This window comes from Cyanistes caeruleus, chromosome 7 (assembly GCF_971803275.1).
Source record: "Cyanistes caeruleus chromosome 7, bCyaCae1.hap1.1, whole genome shotgun sequence".
Classification (NCBI taxonomy): domain Eukaryota; kingdom Metazoa; phylum Chordata; class Aves; order Passeriformes; family Paridae; genus Cyanistes; species Cyanistes caeruleus.
Window position 1 is genome coordinate 10,896,609 of NC_141707.1, and position 8,211 is coordinate 10,904,819.

Consider the following 8,211-nt stretch of genomic DNA (forward strand, 5'->3'; position numbering starts at 1 on the left):
CTCTTGGAACAGTGTTTGTTAACAGTTTAAGTCCAAATATTTTCTGGACTGCAAACCCAGTTAATATTATATAATATAATACTATATAATGAAAATGTATCTAAAGCACGAAATACACATGTATTTCTATTTATGCATATATGTAAATATGACATTTATATAATATGTAGTAAAACCCAAAAAATATTTAGGACATTTTCTCTGCAGTATGCCACTTAGATGAATAATTTATCCTCACATCCTTGGAATACCCATATCTCTGACTTTATAATATCTTTGTGTCCTTTGTATCTTGTCTCCCACTAGATCACATCACTGTATATATTTTGTCAACTGCTACACATCTACAGTCACTGAAGAGTTAAGTCTGATGGCGTAGAAAATATTTTATAAATCAGAAAGCCTTTATAGTGTGCTGTTCTTGTTGCAGGGACTCTTCAAATTGCTTCCAGACAGTGCTATTTTTATAATGCCACCACAAAAGCAAATCCTATCCTACCCATTCATGACTTGAGTACAGCTTTAGATGAAAATTACATGTGTCATAAATCAATCTTCGCCCAAACTGCTGAACAAAAACTCAGATAGAAGTTCAGATAAAATATTAAGGAGGTCAGGATGGGAATTGTCAAAGTCCTTTCCAGTCCTCACTTTTAAATTCCACTCTTGCTGTCTGTGGGAATTATTCATCTTAATTTCTGGAGGTTTTTGTTTTTCATTTTTTTCCTTGGTAAGTTAATCAGAACGTGAGCAACAGTTGCACAAACAAAACCAAGAAATACTGACTGCTATCAGATGCTCATGAGCAAAAGGGAAGAGCAGCAAAAGAGGACCAGGCAGGCAGATACTGCAAATATTTTTGCTGTTCCTGTTACAGTTCCTGCATTACTGTTTTACTTGGTCTGACATGACTGAATTTTCCTAAAGCAATATTCCAGACCTGCATGGGGCCTTGAAGTTTCCCCTCCGTCAGTAACACACAGCACTTCTGCACAGGAATAACCTGGAACTACTGCCAAGACCCAGCAGAAGGAGAGCCATACCTACAGTATTAATTTCTCCCATGTAGTTTCCACTGCATAATTCATAGTCAGGTCTTTGTCTTTCATACCAAAGCAATGCTCCATCAGCTTTTTACAGACTGAAGGAAAAGTGTCCTTTTACTCATCTCTAGAGTATCTGTGGAAACATGAGCCAGGGCAAAGTGCCAGGCATCAGAAAACCCTGAGACCACTGCCCATATGGGTTTTCAATGCATTACATCAAAGACACTTAATTCCCAATATAACTCTGAGAGTTAGATTACTAATATATTGTATATAAGAAGGGAACTAGAGTAATTTACCAGTGCCTTTTAAAATTGTTTCTTCTGATGACTGTAAAGTTAGCTGTCAGCAAGTGTCACCCAGGAAGCAATAAGCACCTCAAGGTCACAGTTCTGCCAAGAAGGGGTGCAGGGGAAGCACTGCGTCTTTGGGATTTGGCATTGTGCTCCCCACTGCATTCCCCTCTCCACCTTTCTAATTTTGTGGTATTCTTGTTCTACAGGCATGAAGTATTTATAAAACTTTTTCACCACAAAAATAGACTCTGGAATATATATTAAATTTCACTTTTCCAAGGAAGTTCAGGGAAATAGTCTGTTCACACCTTAACCCACTGTGAAAACAAAACCCTTAATAAACAGACAGAATTTCCAAATCTAGAAAAATACAAAGAAAATTATATATTTCCATAGTTCATGAAATATCACAGCATTCAGTTTTACTTCTTATAAAAATCATGCTGTTTGACAGAGTAAACCACAAGATATTGTAAACAGAGACAGAGTTTATGGAAGCTCTGAAAAGAACTCTGCTGATGGACTGGACAAAGCTGTCTTATAGAAGCAGATTCCTGAAATCCATTACAACCCCAAAATATGGGAAGCCAATACTGATGCCATGGTTTCCTAGTTACAGAAACCTGGCTGTAGTGAACCCACAGTCCCCAAGGTCTCATTGTCTGTGCTGAGGGAGTACATGTAATGGGACATTATTTTCTGTAACTGGATTTCAATTAAGGGTTATTACTAGAAATGTTCTATGAGAACTAAGTCTCAGTCTAAGGTCTGCCATATTCTTGGTATGTTTTTGTACCTTTAAAAATCTTATGTCCTGGCTGCATACTTTAATTGGGTTGTCCATTTTTGCAAACAGATCAATAACTTCCCACCATGTAACACAGAGATTTTGTCAACACATTGTTCCACATATCAGCATGGCCAGAATTCTTTTCCAAAAGTAAATCTGTGCAAATGGGTAAATTAAATCAAGCTGAGCATGGCAGCAATCTGTGGAGTGCCAGAGGAAGGTCACATTGCTGGCACAGAGAGCCAAGGGCCAGCCAGGAGATACCCGTCTGGCTTGCTCAGTACCCAACCTCAGAAGCTCATGGCAGAGAAATGATCTGCCACATGAAGAACCTAGAAGGAGGCACAGATTTAGTCAGCTACTTTAATGTATGCTAAATAGAATTCCCTTTTGTTCTTAGAGCTGAAGTGAAGAAAAAACACTGTTCTGCAACTGAAGTGAATGGAAAAATGCTAAAAAAGCAAGGATTGGACAAGACTTGTGAGTCACTACACAGCTATCCAAAGGGATACAGAGGTCGGCTACTTGCTAGAATGTGGGCTGAAACAGTCACTGATTTATTTTCCAAGAGTCCCAATAAGAGGCACTCTCAGGGGAGCACAAGACAAGAAACTTTGCCATGATTGCAGCTACAGAGAAATTCTGGCAAACTTGAGAGGCTACAGTAGGAAGTCAAAGCTGTACTCTTAAAGTTCTGAGAATGCAAGCACAGAGCAGGAAAACAATTCAATGGCCTAACTGCTAGGAGAGCTTGAAAGTATTTATTAACATGTATTCTTAGGAAAGATCAAGGTTTGGTATTTGGGACTCCTATTTTATGACTAAGTGTTTATAGACAGCTTTGGACATCCCTCTCTGAATTACAGGCCAGTGGGTATTCCTTGTTAAAAAGGAATAGAGGTAGTTTCATTTACTGCTGTACTCAGAATTCAGCTTCCCACTTTCATTCCACAGAAGTGGTGAATTCCAATTACCATTTTCAGACTAGAGAAAAAGACAGACACGTAGGACTACTTGATGAAATGAAAAATTTAGAAGATGAAATTTGATATAAGCCATCCTTTCTGTGTGGAGTTATGGAGCAGTCTGAACTAGGTTAAATGTAAGAATTAATAATTCTCTTTATTATTTATTTTAAATAAGTTTCTGAAATTTACCTCTAAGGCATTAGATGATTTAATTTAATAACATTGCAATTAAATAAAACACAGTACTTTGGCTAGCTACTACTTTCCTCTTCCATAATCTAAAATTGAAACACTTAATCTGCCTGGCAGAGACATTTTATTTACTGGTATCCCGAGAAGCCACCAAATTCAAGCTGACTCTGAGTAAGTCCTGCAAACCTCCTGGTCTTTGAGGCCCAGCAAGATGACTTTATGTGCAGCTCAGCCACATTACTAACAGGGTGACACAGCTCTGGCAGCTCTAATTGTATCTGCAGCAGATGGAACTACACGTTAAAGAAACACTGACAGAAACCGGGCAGAAATAGTAGAAATTACCTTACATGACATCATAAAGCACAGGCCCCATATAAAATTAAATGTAGAAAGTTTTAAATGAGGAACTGAGGTGGAAATACAGCATGTCAGTTTTTTGATTTATGAACAATTTAAGGCTGAAGACAGAACCCTGCAATTTGGGTACTACAAACTGAAGACTTATAGAAGAGATCTAAAGTGATCAAGTCTGTAATTCTATGAAGTCAGCTTTTGTCAATTGATTTTGTCACACTCCTGTCTGCCCCATATTCACCTTGGGCATTATTTTCATTCTCAAAACTCAATTTTGTGCAATATGAGTTATTTACCTGCTTTATCATCTTTAAGTAGAATGAACAGGAACCATGATTGATTTTCCCTTCTTTGAAACCTTCTGTTCTCAGTAGCATTTTCCCAGTGTTGCTAAAGGGAGGGCTGGACCACAGCAGCCACACTAAAGGTCATCAAGCTGTGGTTGAGAACTTCCTTGGTGTCTCCATTGCTCCATAGACTGCTCTCTGTGCTTGACTCAAATGCCTAGGTTATCACTGATTATTGTTTGATGAGGGTTCTTATTCAGAGGTAAGAAAAATAAAATTAAATCAAAGTTATGACCCAGGTCTCTATCCTGCCATGACTTCAATCTTCATATTTAACCATTAACGTAGAGGTGGAGGTGATGTTTTGCAGGCACAACCTTTTCCCATTGTATGATAATATATGTCACCATCCTATAATATTTTTCATGGTGTATGTATTTTAAATAGGCAAAGTAATAACAAAACTGAATGAAATCACTGTGTCAGATATTGATGTAGTTGAAGAGGAATCACAGAGATATAAGACTGGAAGCCACAGTCCATCTAGGAAGCCAACCTGGAAAACTTGACTAGTGCTGTGGGTAATGCTGGAGTTTGAACATCTGTATTTTCTTCCAGAAATTAAAAAAACTCACACCCTGGAATTTTTTTAAGCTACATATATCAATGCATGGTCTGAAAATGCTGTGAGCTTTTACACGGTATTTTCTGTCTGCTTTTTAAACTAACCTCACTTTAAGTATAGACATGACCCTTCATTTTTGTCTAGAAAAGATGACTAATAGGATTCTAGTTAGAAATGTGCAGTTTAAAAAATATTATCCTGTGCTTTGCATCAACTGTCTACACCAAGATGGGAAATATTAATCATTGTAGCAGTCTGCCACACACAAATAGATTAATTTAACAGATGTATGATTTAAGTAAAACTCTGAGCTCATGATGAAAAATTTGGAGTAAATCCAGTACAAGAAAAATAAAGCACAGAACTTATTAAATGAAGAAATGTGAGAAAGAATTGTGCTAATCATTCCTCTTATTCTTGCCTTCTTAGGAGGACACCATGCTGGGCAAGCCTAGGGAAGGAGAGGATCAGTTTGCCCCCTGAGGAAAAAATGGGGAAGAAGAGATTCATCTGCCCTCACCTCTGGAAAGCTGAGTCCTGCTCAGTCATTACTTGCACACAAGAAGAGAAAGAGTGCGTGTAAAAATCCTAGACAATGGCTCAGTGCCTACAAAGAGGCATTCTTCTGTCTGACTTACACTGCTGGTTAGATTTATGATCTGAGACACAAGTAGATCACTTTGCATGAAAGTCAAAAGGTTATTCTTTTCTAGCTTGATGGAAAAACCTACAGAAACAGATAAAAAGTTCTTAAACTTCGATAGCATTTGGATCTGTGTCACTGAAGTAGAAGATGACAACTTTTTTCCCCTGGATAAAACACATAAAATCCACACAAATGAAATCTCTTCAATTTTTCAGTAGATCAGGACAAAAGTCCTTAAAGAAAGACAATCCTTTTTAGTACTCAAGATATTACTTCATCTCCCAAAACATTATTAACATACCATTTCTGTAACATCAGTCGGTCTTACTACCACCAATCAGGAAAATTTCAGTAGAGTATTTAATTTGCAGTCTTACTACACAGCTAGAAATACAGTGACAGGCTGTAATTCTTCAAGAATTATAAGCTGTAATGTATGCTGTGGCTACTTTTTGCCTTCTACATATTTCTAAAATAGAACAGTATTTCCATTTATTAACCAAGTTATTACAGCTTTAACATATTTTAAATTTCTCCTGTCAGAGTACAATCAAACAACTGATGACTTAATTTTATTTTGTGGAAGGCCTTAGAAATACCAGGCATAAATAAAAAAAATAAAGTTTATGTCATAACAGCATTATGGTGAGAACAGGAAAGAGCAAGAGAGAAGCGAGTTTAACAGGTGGGAATTCAAATCACAGACAGAACTACAAAGTAATAAGAATATAGGATAATTAAGCAATATAAAACAAGAAATAATCTCCTGGCTAAATATTATTGAGTATTTGAGGTACCTCCAGGTTGACAGGAATTATAACGGTGGCCCCAGGTAGGGGTTGGGGTTTGGGGCAGGGGTAAGGAGTTTCTTCTTGTCAGGATAGTTTAGGAAACAGTGTATGAAATACAGCTTTTAAATGGACAGTACTAACATCCAGATCCTCTCTTACTCATAGCTGCTTATTCCAACCTAGAAACTAATTTGAAAACAGGAGTGTCAGAGAAAATATCTGTACTGATTAGAACTGAATTAAATTAGTACTACGAAATGGAGTACAAGCAGGATTAATTTGGAGGCAAACATCCTAGTAGCCTCTATAACTGACAAAACACTTTGTACTTTCCCTGCAAAAAAATGGGCTTTTGAATGCAAGACAAATGGAGCTGTCATTGAGGTGAGTTTGCAAAAGGTATGTAACGACGCCCATAACATGATACATACTTATTCTTCTTTGCATGTTTGTTTGTTTGTTGAGCTTGGTCTTCCGTTGGTCTTCCTCTGACACACACAAAAAAAGGACAGAAATCTTGATATTTGCCAAAGGCCCAAGTTTGTGGGAATTGTCACTTCTAAAAAGCAAATATAAAAGACCTAATACAAATATTCACATAAATTCACATAAAAGGTCAAAGTCAATTGTTAGTCACTGTCTCCTTTTAGAACATGTACGTATCAAAGAGCACCTGCTAATACTTCAACATTTTCTAAAGTTCCAGTGTTCCCATTCCTTCATGTCCTTTTGCTCTGCATTTAGATCCTGGGGTATGGCAGGGTGGGGAGTACCCTCTATTCTCAATTAGGGAAAAAGGGGGGTTTTTTCATATCATTCATACCCTAATTTATATCAGAAATATGAATTAGAATTTTTCCAAGAAAAGTATAAATCAGCAAAACATGTATGCTAGGGCATATAGAGCTCTTATTTTTGATAGCCATTATCCTGTTTTTTTATGGTAATATGAAAAAAGAGAGATAAGAATGAAATACATTTCTAGCTAAGACCCCTTTCTTATTTCTACTACAAATCTCACTTAGGAGAATAACAGGAAACTTCCAGTTCATTCCTGTGTTCTCTTCAAATTTAATCTATTTCAACTCTGTGGTCTAGATATGTTTTCATACTTTCTCTTGTTTTTTTCCAGTAATTTATTCTAATACAAACATTAGTTCAGCATTCCTTTCAATTAGAGCAACGTTCCAATTCTCTCACAGTCGGTATTCTCTCTTACCAAAGAGATTTCTTTTCTTCAGTATTACTAAGCTCAAGTTACTGATTTGCTTTTCTTCACCTTCTCCCTCCTCTGAGGACCTAAGGCAAAATGCAATTGTATTAATTGATAGTAGAAAATATCAATTTTATAATGGCAATAGTAGAAAAAATTATCAAGATGTCTTAAGCAACAAGATATCAATCACATTAGATCTTAAGCACTTAAATTATATATATATATGTGTGTGTGTGTGTGTGTGTGTGTATATATACGTATATATATATGTATAACCCAAGGTACTGCTTACTGTATTCCCCTCAGTGATCAGAGATGAACAGAAACCTCTAGAGGCAATTCAAGTCAGAGACAGGTTTTACTTTGGTTCACTAAAATGACTTCAAAACAGATTTGTATACTCCCCTTGAAACTGAGGGTGTCAGTCAAGAAATGAACCCTGAGCTGTGACTCTCCACTATGTAGGAATGCCATCCTTTACCAGCAGTGCTGGCCAAACACGCTGGCACATCACTGTGGCTATGAAAAGCGAAGCCAGCCAGCATCTGCTTCCATTACATAGAGTAACTTTTCCCTGGAAAAGTTATGTCAAAAGTTCTTTCAGCCCATAGATCACAACAAAAAAAAAAATTCTCTACAATCCTCCCAAAGGTGAAACACAGAACCTGACCCAGAAATCAGATTCAATCACTGGCCTCAAAACATCTAGTTTTGCTAGTTTATCCAAACTCCTTTTCTCACATACACACACTCCAATGGGTTGAGTTGGCATCATTTGTGTCATTCATTACATCACAGACTATTATTCACTTAAAATAATGACCACTTATTTCTTTATGTTATGAGGCATCTTGGTAAAGCTAATACATTTATGTTGGTCTGCTCTTTTTAATCAATGTCTAGTAAAAATAATTTGCCTGTAAACAATTAGCACAACATAAATGCAAAATCTGTGAAGATTTCCACAGGTTGCACTTTTAGTTACAGCAGCTGGAGG

The 8,211-nt window shown here is 36.9% G+C and overlaps 1 protein-coding gene across 1 annotated transcript in view; it reads right to left on the minus strand.

The window, feature by feature from the left end:
* The window catches only part of COL5A2 (collagen type V alpha 2 chain), a 127,332-nt gene extending 120,040 nt beyond the window's left edge, over positions 1-7,292 (minus strand). The window contains exon 1 of the mRNA XM_086898424.1: positions 7,218-7,292. The gene's annotated coding sequence lies outside the window, so the exon portion shown is untranslated. The remainder of the gene's footprint in view (positions 1-7,217) is intronic.
* Between the last annotated feature and the right edge of the window lie 919 nt (positions 7,293-8,211).